The 16391-nt window shown below is 51.2% G+C and overlaps 1 protein-coding gene across 4 annotated transcripts in view; it reads left to right on the forward strand.

Moving 5' to 3' along the window:
- The first annotated feature begins 1150 nt into the window (after nucleotides 1–1150).
- Sema1a (semaphorin 1a) overlaps nucleotides 1151–16391 on the forward strand; it is a 150149-nt gene continuing 134908 nt past the window's right edge. For 3 of the 4 annotated variants that reach the window (XM_075681657.1, XM_075681660.1, XM_075681658.1), the window contains exon 1: nucleotides 1151–1445. The gene's annotated coding sequence lies outside the window, so the exon portion shown is untranslated. The remainder of the gene's footprint in view (nucleotides 1446–16391) is intronic. The other variant, XM_075681659.1, reaches the window with a different exon arrangement.

The raw sequence follows: 16391 nt of genomic DNA on the forward strand, positions 1-16391 counted from the left end.
CTTTTTTTTTTTTTCTACTGACGTTTTCCAGAGTCTCCAACTGCGTAGCATGGAATCATTTAATGGGCATCAGTATCTCGATATACGAGAGTTATTGCATTCCGCCTCCATTTGAATGCGACAGCCGCGGCCTAATCGGTGGGTCGTTCAAAACATGACGCACTTAGGGACACTGGCCTATGTAGGGAATGTTGCGTCATTTTTCATTCTTATCTGCACCACAGAGCATTTCACGCGCCCAAGTTGGGAAAACAGGCGTCGATCCCCTGTACTCATTTTGGCCCGTCTCTTCACACCATCGGGATGAAAACGACGCGTTATCTCTAGTCTGAAAGCTTCTCCACGATATCAAACAGCGCGTACATCACCTCGTTCACTCCTGTACAAGTGCGAGGGAAGACAATTGGAAATCGATTAGGGCACCTCCTACTCCCGCGGTGAGCAGCGCTGCTCTCCCTCTTTCGACGTCATCAAAGATTCCGCGCCTCGCTCAAGTTCTCTCGGCGCGACTTTTTCCGCAAGCGCCAGCAGGGACGGCTTGGCTGGCAGAGAGCGAGCCAAGCGATCGCTCTCGGTCGAGGCGCGCCAACAGCTCCGATGCTCAGTTGTTCGTGGGGCGAATTCTCCTCGCTCTCCCAACTAATCCGGTGGCCCAATCGATCGACCCGGCAGGAACGCCGCGAGAGAGCCCAGTGACCCGGGCAGCTGCCCGGCTGCGGCTGCAGCAGAAACAGCAGCACAAGCAGCGAAGCACGCGCGCTGCCTGCTTCCCGTGCCGGACGTTCGTCAAAAGACGATCGAAGCGGCCGCAACGCGAGCAAAGCCGAATGACAAAAGCAATTAAGCCTTCTGACGCGAGCGTCTTCGCTAATTATTGCGCTGCTCCAAGTGGTGGGCTGGCAACCGTGGGGGAGATTCCGACTGGGGCCGAAAATAAGAGCAGCCCCTTTTCTTCTTCAGTCAGAAGGTCGCCATTTTTCGTCGTCTGCTCGCCCTCACGCGCGCGCACGCGCGTCTCTCGTCTCTCGCGCTCCTTCCTCGCGCCGGCGCGCAGTGCGCGTGCGCGCTGGATGGGTCACGTGATTTTTGTTTTCACCAATGGCGACGTCGTTCGTGAGAGAAGGAGGAGGATTGCAGAGGTAGCTGGCGGCGAACGACTCGGGGAGCGCGCTCAGGCCGTTGTATACGTTCGTTGTGCCGCAGGCAGCGAGCGACGTTGTGGCGATGGCGTTGGCTTCAGGATAAACAGATTGTTCTCGGGGTTATCAGTCCCTTCTCTGGTGACGCGACAAGATCGTGCTGTGTGTGTTCCCGTGAGGATCCGGTGCGTGAACGCCGTGCCTCTTGGATTTACACGTCGTAGAGCTTTTCAAGTGTATCGTGCGTGCGCGACTGCTTCCAACAACACCCCTCCGGAGGAGCTCCCCCCTTGAATTCGCTTCGAGGTAAGCCTAACAGCTTCTCCGCGCGGCATCGGACCGGCATGTCAAAAGCGTCTTCGTCGTCTCGATCGTCTGCAGACAGGCGAATGAGTCGCGCATGCATGTGTCAGTGTTGTGTCTGAGGCTGCCAGCGTTCGCGGCACTTTTGAGCGTCGTGCGAGCGTCGATGTCTAGAATAGCACAAGGCTCCTGTCGTTGGGGGGGGGAGACCTCTAAGGGGGCGAGGGCCTCATCTGGTCGTGTCCCGAGTGCGCCTTGGCTCCCTTGCCCTCGTCGGCGGCCACAACCAGAAACAAGAGTCCAGGAGGGAACCGGCGGGCGTGATGTCTCGTTTGTTTCTGCATCCGGCCGTCCACTGCCGCGCCCGGAAGCGGACGTGCTCTTTCAAGCGTCGCATGCTGCACCGACGGTATAGCAGCGCACCTTTCCAATTGTTTTAAACGTCCAGTGCATTGCCGTCCACGCAGGTTTTACGCTTTTACGCGAGACCGGAAATTCGCTCGAGCGCAAGAGCTGGCCCGCTCCCATTAGCTCGTGATTGGATTAGAGAAGACGAGGAGCTATTCGCCGAAGCTGGAATCCGCTGTTATCGGATTGGAATGTAGTGGACGGTTGGCTGACGGGCGCTGAAGACTCGTCGCTGCAGTTTCAACGAGTCGCCGGATTTCGGGACGTATTAAAATTTTACTTCGTCTGGTTGTTGCCGACCCGGGTGGGCCACACCCACCTCTCGGCTCATTCATATAGTCTCCCTAGCATCGTCGAGGTGAGATGCCTTTGTGGTTGAGCCCAGTGCCCCGCCCAGCTCCGTCGCTCCTCGATCGCGGTGGCTACTAAATTTCTCCTTTCATAAAGTCTTGCCAGCATATATTTCATTTCTTCGTCGCCCCCCCCCCTTCCCCCTTCTTGTGACCTCTTGATGACGGCTTGAGACAGTCGCTACGGTTGATTTAGACGCTTGCTTGTTTAATGTTTACGTTTCGCTTCGGCGAATAAGCTTTTGACAGCAACCGTCTCGTTCGTTCTTTGGCAGGCGACCCGTACGTTCAGCATCTCTGAAGGCAACGTTACTCTGGGTCCGCGTTTAATACTGCTGGGACAGTAGGCAAATAATTATTAGTATAAACACTTGGTAAAAGCGTCACTCATGCCTGGCATAACCGCGTGACGCCCGGGCCACCGCGGAAGAGGGGAAAGGCGGGCGGGGGTGACGCCGCTGCGCCAGTGGGATGCGTTATTCACGCAGACTTTATTGCGACAAGCGCTGAGGGAGCAAAGAGAACAATTGATCGTATAGTAGTGACGCTCTGGTCTGTGTGCAATGAATAAGTAAAGACGCGGAAGTTCGCTCTGTGATGTCGTGGGTGGCTTGAGAGGAGCTATATACTGACGGCGGCTGTGCTCCTTCCGCTACAGATTGCCCGTCTCAGAAGCAATTTGTATCCTTCGGGAGATCGGCGCTACGGCTAGCGGATACGATTTCCTCCGCTGATATACTGAGGTCGCAATTGCAAAAACTACGTTGTCTCTGGTTTGACTTCCAAAGGTGTGCCCGTAACTGGCACGTAAGGTTGAGGTTACGTCGGTTGGCTGGCTGGCCTGAATAAGTGCGCAGCATGAAAAATAAGAGGTTCGCACTATATAGATGCAGACGGGAGACTGCTTGGCGGTCACCTTTGACAGCACTTATTCTGAATTGCCATTGAAGTACGAGACCGTGTGTGTGTGTGTGTGTGTGTGTGTGTGTGTGTGTGTGTGTGTGTGTGTGTGTGTGTGTGTGTGTGTGTGTGTGTGTGTGTGTGTGTGTGACATCACAACTGAGGAGTAAAAGCAAAGTGACAATCAAAGAAAAAGACAAATTTATCCGCACACTTTATGGTGGAGTAAATTGTTGACAGCGAACACTACCAACACATCATAAGTTTCAGATTGGGGTGGGGGAGGAGATTGAAAGGTTGTTACTGTGAACATGCTTTAAAATTTAAGCGCTTGCATAATATCAGGTTCGCTCTCAACTGCTAATCTAATGAGAGAAGCAGCGCTTGCCGCTTTTTAAATTAGTATACCCATGTAAGTAACATACGTTTAGAAAGGTATAAATGAAAAAAGAAAGAAGCTGCAAATTAATATGTCGGGAAACCAAATGCTCGTCGGGCAACGCTCTAAAGCGCAGCGCAAGTGGGCGTGTGCGATGGCTCATCTGACGACATAAAAGTCGTTCAATCAGCTCTGTATCGAGCGTGTTCGAAGCTACTTCGATTTTTCTCATGCAGTTGCATTTCATCTTTAGGAGACCAGCATAGCGTGCGTATGGATTGTATCCCATTACCATAGTAATCATCATTTTAGCTACCTCTTAAAGGAGCCGGGGAGGTCAAGGAATTAAAGATATCTCGACACTGGCTGCGTGAATGTGTAAAGCAACTATAGGCGTATTATAAGATATAGACGGACATAAGTTGCTTTACCGTGAAGTATTAGATTACCAAATGAACTGTCAATACTTCATCGAACTTCAGGGGGCTGCGTTCGTTGACAATTTCATCTGGTAGCTTGTTCGATTCTTCAACCGCTAATGGTAAAAAATGATTGATTGAATCGGTTAGTGGAACCGTATGACGGTTCATTCGTGAGTCTTTACGCACATACGTTGTGCCCTTCAGAAAGCAGGGTCCGTTATATTGACGCGAAATTGCCCCGCGCTTAACAACGTTTCTTCCTCAATTACCGGTGTTCTGCTGGCGCTGACCATTGGGGACAGCGGTCAGTGCGGTAACGATAAGATCGCCGCGGCGATGGGCGAGTCGTTAAGAACAGCCCTCACGCGATAGACAGTTTCTTGAATACGGGCCCGCCACTGCATATAAGTGCGCGCGTCCAGAGGATACTAAAAAAAAGAAAGTATTCGCGATACTAAATGCTAAGCAGGAACTTTGTTCGGTGGAGTACCAAGTAGCCAAATTCCGAAAGTTGCCTAATTGGATTACAAAATATATACTGAGAAAAGTACTTCGTTACTTCCAAGATACATTTCAAATGCTAGACATTGTACAAACAAAACAAGGTTCTGCATAATTGAAGCTTGTAAAACGAAGCCGTCAGGATGGTAGTTCGTAAAATGCCAGTACATTTGACATTGGTCAAGCACTTAACGTGCCAATATACTTTAAGGCGAAAGCCTTAGATCTCTATGATTCTAGGTCGCGTTGTGAAGTACAGAAAATCGGAACGCTCGTGCCACTTCTCGCGCAAACTTCGTCGTCTTCTTCCACATCGACGCCACTAATCGTGTAAAATAAGGCACCTAAATAATATAGAGTTAAGGCACTCCAACCCATTACCATGGATGTTAAGTAGGGCGAAGTTATTAAGGTAGCTTTAATTAAGGCACTCGAGCGCACGACCTTTGGTGGCAGAAAACAAGCAATAAGAAGTAGCAATGCATTCCAATGAGAATGTCAAGTAATTTAATGGATGTCTCTTGAGCGCGCAGGCTTTCGCCTTCACCCTCTTTGGCGTACGCTAAAGTGACTCAGTTTTTTTTTATTCTTGCAGCCAGTCAACTCCTGTCGAAGTAGCTTAAAAAAGTACCTTGACAAGGAGCACAATATACCGCCAAAGGGGTTTAAGTTGTACGAAATAATGGTTTCCAAAGGTGTTTGTGAAGTTCCAGAAATACAGACAAAGGTATTTACGGTGAATTGCAGTGTCATTTAGTTGATTATTTAAGGTATGGTACAAGTATGCCGTAGTGTTGGTCACGGCCGTCAGAGAACCGCCAATTGCTTCCAGGTAATCGCAAAGGTCAGCGGCGGGAAGCCTCAGCGGTAACAGCATAGCGATTGGAATGACTAATTTGATCACCTTCTGGATCGATGGGACACTAGAGGAACATAAACTGGTAACGCGGGGCTGCTTCAGCTTAGCCAAAGACGGACCCCATGGTTACGGGAAGCAAAATGAAAACAGTAGCGCGGGTGACGTGATGCGTTAGTCGTTCATCTGACTCTGCTCTGCAGTATATTGAGCAAGGACTCAGTCCCGGTTGCTATATGCAACGCTCTTGCGCGCGGTCCGTGGAACTCGGTTGGATGGAGTCCAGAGGGGGGGGTGGGCATCTCGAGATTGTCTGCGTCATGGCCGCTGTCGGGCAGCCAGCCGACTGCGAGTCGGAAGTTCGGCAACTAGGGCCGCTAAAATGTAAAGATATTCCAAAATGCAGTCAGCCCTCCACGATTTGCAAAAAAAAAATATGCAGGCAAAGTTCTCCAATGCAGAGAAGAACGGCAGGAAATTGATCTGGTTCCCAGCGCATACGACTCCAGACATTCCCGCAGTCAACCTCAACGAGGTAGCACACCGCGAAGCTCGAGGTCTTACTCGCCGAGCTGAGCAAAGAGTGACTTCCATCGGTCAGGAGAACGCGGAGGAGGAAATCTGGAGAGAAAAAGATGTATTAACAAGATTTAGTGATATTACCAAATTCTATCAAAATCGGAGGCGGGTATTACCACCGCCTCACACTAAACTGAACAGAGCTGAGTCCGTTACTTGGAGGCGACTACAAACAGAAACTTATACGAGTCCCGTGCAACTAAAAACTTTCTACCCCGATATATACGAGAGCGATATGTGCAAGCTATGCAAGTCTGTTAGAGCCACCCTTCAACACATGTTGTGGGGATGTGAAATATACCAAAATAAAATGGCAGTCTCCCCAGAAAATCTACGGGCGCGGTGGTCGGCCGTGCTGCCCAGCTCAGAACTCCAAGACCAACTTTGGGCCGTCCAGCGAGCCAAGGAAGCCGCACGGGAGCAGCAGCTCCCAGTGGCCATCTAGGCGGCCCCAGGCCCGGGCCTCCCAATCGCCGGATTCCAAATAAAGTTATCACACACACACACACACACACACACACACACACACACACACACACACACACACACACACACACACACACACACACACACACACACACACACACACACACACACACACACACACAATGTTATTCGTCGGGAATGCAAACAAAAGTGATCTCCTATAAACGAGGAGAGCGTTTGATTGGGCTTTTCAGACAGCGCTGCGGGTCACCGCCCTATGCTTGCGTCGGCGTTTACGTAAATTTGGACGTCAGCAGACTGGAACAGATTCGAATAGGTTTACGTTATATAGGACCCTAGGTCAAGAGCGTTAGCATATAGTATGTTCTTGTGTGGCGGTCAAACGGAACCATCCGAGACGAGTTAAGTCACTGCCACAGTGTCACACAGTCTCGAACACAGAACACGCTTTCACGCAGCGTATAACGCGGGTCTGTCTCAAGCTGAGGCAGTTGCGTAATGCGATACCATTCGTTACAATAATGCAACAGCTTCCTTGAGAGTCGCTGGCGCTGAAGTCTGTTGAGAACTTGGGACAAGTGAACCCGACTTCGTGAATGATTGCCCAGCGTTCCCTTTCTTTAGTGCAGGGTAGCCAACCGGAGATATATCCTGTGGTGAACGTACCTGTATTTCTGTCTCTCTCTCTCTCTCTCTCTCTCGTAGTCATGCTGTTATGTACTCGCCAGTTGCCTGACGATGCACAAATCGTCCGTCTTTCGTTATCCAAATCAGCGGACTGTAGAAGACGCTTATAGGCACCCTGTGTGTACAACTCTGCACATGAACTCTCTCTCTCCTTTTGCCTTTTTCTTTCTTTCTTTAAATCCCTCATCCCATTTTTCCAGTGCAGAGTAGCCAATCCGATGTCATGCTGGTTAACCTCCCTGTTTTTCCTCTCTCTCTCTCTCTCTCTCTCTCTCTCTCTCTCTCTCTCTCTCTCTCTCTCTCTATTGGTGCGTTAAAGGGGCGATAAGTTGTGGACGAAACCCTTCTGATTATGGAGCTAGGGGTTAAGGCACCATATATATATATATATATATATATATAATATGAACGGGAGTCGTGACAAGCCGGTCCAATGTATCGACGTACACGCGGACACGCTAAAAGCATCCCTTTCGGGCTTTACGCCGCTGCGTAACACTGTGCTGCTCATGTTGAAAGCCGTTGCGTTAGTTAAATGTGCTATTAGTACAGTTTTGTGGAGATTTGCTTTTGCATCGATCGCTTTCGTGTCAGCCGTATGAGTTTATTCATTAACCTCCCGCCTTCTAGTTGCTCCGTGATGCATGTCGGATGGGAAAAGACGCCGTACGTTTACACTTCGGCACGGCTCAAACTCCATTTACTTTCAGGAGAGGTAGCGGTAACGCTCCGCGAGAACGTTCCATATAATTGGGTGACTGGCTTACCGTCATTTTTGGCGCAACCTTCGTTATAAGAAACTTGCACTGGTCGAATAGCCCCTTATTTGCTACTACTGCGTTACCGTCAGTCTAAATATACGGCATACCTTCCTTCGCTATATTATCTTCTGTCGAACTTTTCAGTGGGACCGTTTGATTTCGTCATAGTTCAACCGGGCTCTCGCTCTCTCTCTCTCTTTCTTTCTTTCTTTCTTTCTTTCTCTCTTTCTTTCTTTCTTTTCTTCTTTTTTTTCTCCATTCCCAGCTGCAAAACTGCGCCCGACTGGACAAGACGAGCAAACCGATTTTGATACACTTATTCAACAGCTGGCTCTTTCAAGAAAAAGGAAAGACAAATAAATAAACGAAACGTAGGATGTTGCGTATACAGTCCGTGAGCGAGTACCTACCCCCATTCGTTTCAATTAAGGCTTCATATAGCATCCCGTCGCATCTTGCCCAATTTCTCGGTAATGAGTCTGCGCCGAGCGTAATTGAGAGAGATGTAACGCCGGACGAACTTGCTCGCTACGATTTCACTGAAAACCATTTACTTTCTTGTTTTTACGTATTGATTTATTTATTTTTCGAGCGACACGCGGGCGTATGCTATAGGTGGTCATTGTAGACGAAGTTGAAAAGTCTATTACCGCCCGGCGAAGAACAGGACTGTAGCGGCAAGAAAATCGACTGGACAGGTCATCGTTGCGCCGTCCTGCGCACTGTATGCTGCTCTCGCGGAGCAAAGACTGCAGTGTTGATTATCACTGAGTTGCGTTATGCCTGCTGCAATCAGGACCCACGTAATGCGACGCGTGCAGCGTTGCACAAGCGTTGACCGGGAAAATGAGTCGATATACGCGCCGTTTCTCGTGTATACGGTGTCGTAATTCCTCCTGTTGCGCAGGGCGGCGTACACCGTACCTCCGCAAGTTGAACGACGGTTCCTGCAGTTGACCGATCGTCTCTGTAATTGTTTGTTTGTTTGTGTGTGTGTGTGTGTGTGTGTGTGTGTGTGTGTGTGTGTGTGTGTGTGTGTGTGTGCTTTGTTCTGCTCATGGAAGATTCCTATAAGTCCCAGGCCGCGGCGCGTTCGTGCACCACGTGTTCGCGCGCAGTAATTAGTCGCACGCGCAGTGCCGCGGGTATTACGTAATGTACGGTAAACGAATTTATTATCTGCTTCTTCCGAAACCATTTGCAGACGCTCAATTTTTCGCGCGATGACCGTGGGTCTACAGAAGCGGCGCGCGCCCGCTGTGAACAGTGCGGGCGCAAATTGTTCGCGCGGAGTCTCTTTTTGTGTGCGTTGTTGTTGTTTTCCCGATTAAGTTTTCGGAAAAAGCTTAGCTCGTTCGCAGTATTGTCATTTAGGAAAGTAATGTGCGGGGGTGGTGTGCAGAGCGACGTAGTTGAGCGGGTCCACGGTGATCTCGGCAACGAGCGTATTGCGCATCATTACTGCAGATTCCCGCGTTTAAGTCGAGACAGGTGAACGGAAGAAATTGTCATCTGAAACCTTGGTATATGCCGAAGCAATGGGATGACGTTGATTTGCTCGCATGAAAATATTGGCATCTGTTTGAGCGCCCGTTTAACTCTCCGCAAACAATAAATTGTCGGATGGTCAAGAAATGGCGCAACATGACGTGATATAGGAAAAACATACTTCGGTTTAAAGCACTTTTCAATAATACGCTTGAACAGTCTTCTTCTTTCTCGTTCCTCCGGGTCTGAGTTGGGAGGAAAGGCGCGCTCGGAGCTGACGGCTCAAACGTGGTTAAAAACGACGGCCAACACTTGCGCATTTAATTTCTTCTTTCAAGCTCTCGCTTGGCTTTGCAGTACCCCCGATGCACTGCGAAACATCTAGGTTCGATAATGGACCTCGTCGACAGTATTTTATTTCCTTCTTTCCTTCCTTCTTTCAGGGTGTGGATGGCCCAGAAAGGCTTCTGTGTCTGTTTATCTGGAATAACTTGTAGTAAGCCTCACTCCGGTGCGCGTGATTTTCATCGAAAGGAGTGGAAGAGAGGGAGAGATCGACCATGCAAACGCACACCCGGTCTCTATTGGCTGTGCTCTAAATACAGTGCGGAGAAATAAGGCCAGCGAGGCAAAGTAAAAAAAAAAGAGAGACAGCGAGAGGGAAAATGCATCGAACATGGTGCTGGACCCGAGCTGCAATGGATTCGATCTGTATTGACTTTCAAGCTCTCCATCGAAAGAGCCCCTGTAACGCCTATACTCTGCCGTTGCTGATACCGCTGTTATACGTGACGAGGACGTACGTGACGTGACGGCAACGCGCTCGTCAATACGCCGTGCGCACGAGCTTTGAATCACGACGACGCCTTGCCAGCCTCGGCAGTTCGGTCGCCCTTCGACATTTCTTTAATTGCTTCCCGTTTGCCGGCGAAGCGTCGATAGCTGCTGCTGTTGCCGTCCTGGGTCGGTTGTCGGTCCGTGTGTCGTCGGGCATCGCATACGCGTTCCCTGCGGAAGCCGTCCATGAAAAAGCCCCCACCCCCACCCCCCCGTCACGACTCATTTCCGCGCTTGACTTCCGATCTGTCGGTCTTTCTCATCTTTGGCGCATTCGTCACGCTGCTGGATTCCCGAGGCGAGGGGGAAGCTCCTGGTCACGGGGACACGTATTAGTGTATAGCAGGCTGGAAATCGGCTGTACGATGTCATTCTATATTGGACGTACGTTGTGTGTTGTATGTTGAACTGGTGGGTGGGGTCCGCGCCTGCATGGGTGGCAGTCGCAGTACGAGTTTTACTCGTACTGCGACTGCCACCTTTGCCATCTTTGGTTGCCTCCGATTTTTTTTCGGGCAAGGTCGCCCGTCTTGTATCCAGTTCAGCGCAGCCATCTTCCTGGTATAGAGCCTGCGTATATACGTCAGGCTTTTGCGTGCCGCTGGCCATTAGTGTTGGAAGACGGAAATCAAGAGCGAGGCTACGCAGAATGGCAGCCGGAGACGTCGTCTACGTCGTATATCAACCAAAGTGCTAATTTGGGGTTTTCTGTTGGTACAGATGCATACAGCACTGGCAACGTGGCATGTAAGGAAACGATGGCGCACGTACGCGCGCTGCGCTGTATAATTTCCTGCACTGTGTGTGCTATTCCACGTGAAGCTGGGTGGTCACCATCGTGTAATTCGAAGTGTGGCGCCTGCTGCTTTTACTGAAATAAGCGGCGCCTGGAGCCATTGTTCCACGGGGGAGCTCCTCCGCACGTGATTGCAGCAGTCGATATATGCCGGCGCCATGAAAAGTCGCTTCCGGTAACGTTTATTTTAGCACATATTAAATCTCAAAGTTAACTTGTATACCTGAGATCCGGATGTCTGCCACAACACGCCGTGTCGCATTGTTTCTTTGCTCCGTCGCTGTCCCTCGAGGCCAATCGCACAGCTTGCAGGTTAATGACATTACAAGCTCACTTTACAAGTGTAGTCTTCACCTTTCTTTGCTTATTTCTTCTTCTCGCAGGTGGCAACGCATGTTTGGCGGACTGTACTGCATGCCTAGATTGCGCATTTGAAGCAACCAGGTCCGGCCTTACAAGGCAATGTTTCGGTATTGCACTCTTGCATGTATAGAGCCCTTGAGTAGTGCGCGGCTCGCCGAAGAAAGCTGTATTCTTGCATTGTTCCTTTGTTTGAAAGACTGTTTTAGTGATCAGCTGTATATGTAGTCGGCTAGGAACGTAATGTAACGCAGCTTTCAGCGCGCTATCCCGAAGCTGTAAAGTCAGCTGCTTTGGTATCGCTTCTTACTTGCTTTCGGCGCGGTGGTCGGGTGCTCCATAGGCGAGTGTGTGGCGGACTGTACGATCTCACTAGTAGAGCTCCAAAACCCACGGAAAGCTACGCCAAGTCGACCATTGGCCATCCGCCATTAGCAAACGGCGTAGGCCATTCACCATTAGTAGAAGGCGTAGCAGATAGTCCGCCGCTCCTCGGAACAACCACTTCCAGGTGCTACGGCCCGAAACGCATGCCGGTGCACCAACCCATCAGCGCGCACGCGCACGACGCTTCGTGCCGTGACTCGCAGCCGGCTGCGCGAAGCCAGGGGCGTGCCGTCGTACCCTTTGATCTTGACAGCGAGCGCGTGCCACGCACGCGCCCGTAAGGGTCAACGACCGCTCCCTCTCATCGGCGAGCCTCCTCCGGCCGTGAATTACGGCCGCCGAGTAAACGAACGGAGAACAGATGTCAACAGCGCTCGGGGCCGACTCGCTCTGCGTCCGGTTAAAGGCGCGCGAGCGGCTGCCTGGTACGAGGGGCTGAAGGAAGAGACGCAGTGGGAAACGCAAGAGGGAGAGAGCTAAAAGAGATGCTGCCGCGAGCGGCGTCCTTGAGTGCCTGCTTGAACGTCGCTGATGGATGGCTCCGTATTGTGCTGACAACTGGCCCCGGTGCATCGGCTCCGCCGCCGAAAGCAGCGGCGGCAGCCACACACGTGGCATCGCATGGATTCGGGGTCGCGCCCCTCTTTTCCGCATCTGCGCTTCCCTGCCGCAGGGCCGCTGTTGCGAAACTCTTCTAGCGGCGTCGTTTGCTGCTGCAGCAGCGGAGGGTCGTATCTTCGTCAAGCTCTGGGATCCCCCAGAAGTGGCGCGCGGTGAGCGCGCTAAGCGGCGGCAGCCTTCTGGTGCCGCTGTGGGGCCGTGGAGACGCGAATACGCAAGACAGCTGGTTAGGAGGCGCGGCAAACGTAAACGAAAAAAAAAAAATATGAGTCTGGTGAAACTCGTAAATGTCTCTCTTTTTCACCCCCCCCCCCCTCCCAGCTTTCTCCTTAGCGTTTCTGGGCGAAGCTGCTTGACATATTGCAGGCGCCGTTCTGTGTGCGCGTGTGGTTTCTATTTTGCCCCTGCTTGCGTCTTCCTCTCATTCATCCACGAGTAGTAGTAGTAGTAGGCGCAGCATCTCAGCAGCGGTCAATCGGTTGTCCAGAAAACGTCTCTCTCTCTCTCTCTCTCTCTCTCTCTCTCTCTCTCTCTCTCTCTCTCTCTCTCTCTCAACGCTAAGAGGCTTCTTAGACTCGGCCAAACTTCCGTGCCCGTCTTGTAAACACTCTCGATAGCCTGTCGTCGACACATGGAATGTCTTACGCAGAAAGTGGGCAGGGATAGTCAGGCGGAAAGACGACTTTGACACGCCCGGGGCGGTGATTTGAGCGCCCTTTTCCGGCCTTCGTCTCCTGCGGACTTTCCCGAGACGTTCTTCCTTATTTGGCACTATACGCTATATAGTTGCGTGCGAGCACGCACGCATGGTGCATGCCACAGGCGCCTTTGACACGTCGTTCTCCGCGCGTTTTTCTTTTTCTTTTTCGCTGTTGAGTGCTTCCTCGCGCGTCGCTGTTCTATTTGGCAATAGCATTTCTGCCGTTGCCGGAGCCAGTCCCGACTCGCAACGGATCCCGTTTGCTGAGCTGCACGAGAGATGAGCATGGGCTGTCTACGCTGTGCCTCCCGTCCTATGGAGATCTCTGTACAACTCCCTGTTGTCGCCCATTGCGCAACTGAAGAAACGCGCATTCCGATGGCGGTATGGCGACGTGAGTATTATAACTGCGGGATTCCTGCTGTCGGGGACCAATTACAGGTCGAGAGATAAATATGCCGCTCTATAGCGCGTTATCTACATTTTCTTTCCCCTCGTTTCGTTTATCTTCCTTTCTGTCTCCTCTTGTGTCGGGACGATCAATGTTTCTCTTTCTTTTTTTTTTTTTTTCTGCTATATGTTCGGGAAATGGGGGCACCGATGCTGAAGGGGAGCGGACTTGCTGGTAGCGATTTGCCTGGTGGGTCCTTCCTTGTAGCGGCGAGGCATGCTTGCGAGGAAAAGACAGATAATATGACGATGTGCACAAACATAAAAGAAAAGAAAAGTGGGAATGGGGGGCGCGGCGGGGAAGGGGGGGTGGAGGTTTGCGCTGCGGAGTGTACCGCGTGCGTCGAAGCAACAAGCTCTCAGCGTCGCTGTCGGCCCGCGTGTGCTGTCGTTCGGTCGCAACTGTCATCCATCATCCGTTTATCCATCACGTATCTGCCGCGGGTCGCGGCCCGAGAGTGCGTTGCTTCTTGCTACGCCCTGCACACACACGCACAACACAGATGTACTCATTCGCTCTTCGCGTATACATATCGCCGTGTCGTTCGCCTCTTTCGGCGACGTTTCTCCGGTGCACCGCGCACGGACTCGTCGTCGCAAAAGCTCGTTTCTTTTCTTTCTTTGCGCGGTTGGTGCGGGCCACGGGCTCGTCGAGAGAGGCCTTCTCTCGATCGGTCCGCGTATATGCGGCCGATCTCCGTCGCGGCTATACGAAAGTGGCGGCTGCGTGACAAACGAGCCCGCCGCCTCGTGTTCGTGTCGCCTCGTGTTCTGATTCGTGCTCGAGATTCCGCGTCCTGGCGTAGCCTCGTCTCGTCCGTCCATGTCAGCAGCGGCAGTAGAAATGCCGCGTAGATAATTATTTACTGCGCGGCAAAGGAGAGAGAGAGACGCCGACGACCGTGTCATCGGCGAACGCGCAATGGGGCTACGGGCCGACCCGCGCCTAATCGCGCACTTTCGTTCCTTGGAGGCCTGCATGCAGGACGTTGCTCGCGTAGTTATGTGTACAACGCAAGGAAACTTTAAAAATATATATATAAACCTCCTTGATGCAAGGACGTCGCTGTGAGAGCGATATTTCAGTGCCTCTATACGCGTTGCGGACACTCCATCTTCACTGCACGTTTGAAGTAATCTGTGCTCTTTCTTTAGGCCAGTTTGGAAGATAACAGTTAGGCAATTATGATCGAATGTGCGACCCGCCTTAAAAGGGCGAGAGATGAGAGCCTCGGCACGCCAGAAAAATTACGAAAGAGCGAAACGGGTGGCGACGCCGTCTGGCAATTCTCGCACTACGGATAAACCGGCGCTCCTCGTACCCTCCCCTATTCGTGACGTCATAGTTTGCGGCACCGTGTCTTTGAAGCTAGTTATTATTTTTATACATTTTTATTTTTAGTTTGGAAATTTGGATTGCGCTGCGTCGAACAGTAAACGAATAATCACCCTGAGGATTCCTGCGGACCGTTTCGTCACAAGAATTGGCCTAATGCGAAGGAGTACTGTGAAATGTGAAATTCGTGACATCGTGTCATATATGCACCGTCATTTGGGTTTGTTACAGAATATATATATATATATATATATATATATATATATATATATATATATATATATATATATATATATATATATATATCCGTGTGTGTGTGTGTGTGTGTGTGTCTGTTCCCTGTATACGCTGGCGGGACGTAAATGATAGATGGCGGCCTTTGCCCGTATTTGTTTTTCGTGTTCTTTCTTATTCGTCTTTTTCTTATACGTCCTCTCTCTCTCTCTCTCTCTCTCTCTCTCTCTCTCTCTCTCTCTCTCTCTCTCTCTCTCCTTCATCTTTATACCAGGAACGAAGCAGGTGCTGAGATGCAATTGTTTGCATGCAGCTATACGCACAGCGCCCGTCGGCGGCGACCACTGGCCCAACGGGAACGTCCGCAACGGCGTTGTGCGCTTAATCGTGGACCAAGCGCTATAAATGAGCGTGTCTCGTACTCGTTGTCATTCTTGCAACGCGCGGTAATTATCAGGAAGCGCCAAGAAGCCCCAGCAGGCTACAAATTACAAGTCGTTGAAATGGGTTGTGCTGACAGACGCCTAGTCTTGCAGAGCAGCTATAGGGCCCTGCCACGTTCTGCGCAGTCCGCGGCATGAGTCTTGTATAATTTGCTTTTCTGTGGCCGTGTTACCAGCGAATTTTATTTTTCTTTGCTTTTTTTTTTTTTTTAACGACGGCAATCACGAACTGTAGCTTACCGAAGCCAGATCGCGATTCGGGCCGCGGCTTTCTGCGTTTACCTCGGTTCAACGACGATGGAGAAGTAATTGGTGGACGTTCATCGTTGCGCGAAGCGCGAGGTATAGACGACAGCGGGCGTTCCCACCGCGCTCGTCAGTCTCACGCTAGCTGTGCGTAAGGATTTGTACTTTTGGTCGTTTCGGAGAACAGCCAAAGGAGAGCCCACAGCCCCGCTTGGATTGCGGCTTCCTTTTATTGGGTAGTTTATATTCTAAAGTGTCCAAAACAAAAAAATTTAGCAGAGAGTCATGCGCTTTCCCGCTTTCGTTTCCTTCGTCCGCGGCGCGCTTTGTCTTTGGCGTTTAATATCGAGTGTTCGAGAGCCCGCCGAACGAGATCAAAGCGCGTTCTCTCGAGAAAGTTTTGGTGAAGGGGCAAGCCTATGGAGTAAAGGGGGGGGGGGGGGGAGGGCAGGAGGACTGCATTAGAGATCTTACGCGGTCCGTCGACGGAGCTAAATGGCCGGAGAAGATTTGAAGAATAAGAGGGAGAATAAATGGGAGACTAGAAATGCCCACAGCGGCGGCTAGCTGCCGGCCCGTTCTTGCCGCATCGGTCGATGGGGGCAGGGAAGCCCATATAGTGAAAGACGAGCGAGAGAGCGTTTTATCCGCAGCGGGCAGCACTGTCGTCGGTGGCAGCAGCGTTGAACTGGGTGGGGAGGCTGCGTGTGTGTGTGTCCCCCCCTCCACCACCGCCTCCTCTTCCATGGTGGCTGGCGCGC

Source organism: Dermacentor variabilis, chromosome 2 (genome assembly GCF_050947875.1).
Source record: "Dermacentor variabilis isolate Ectoservices chromosome 2, ASM5094787v1, whole genome shotgun sequence".
NCBI classification, from domain to species: Eukaryota; Metazoa; Arthropoda; class Arachnida; order Ixodida; family Ixodidae; genus Dermacentor; species Dermacentor variabilis.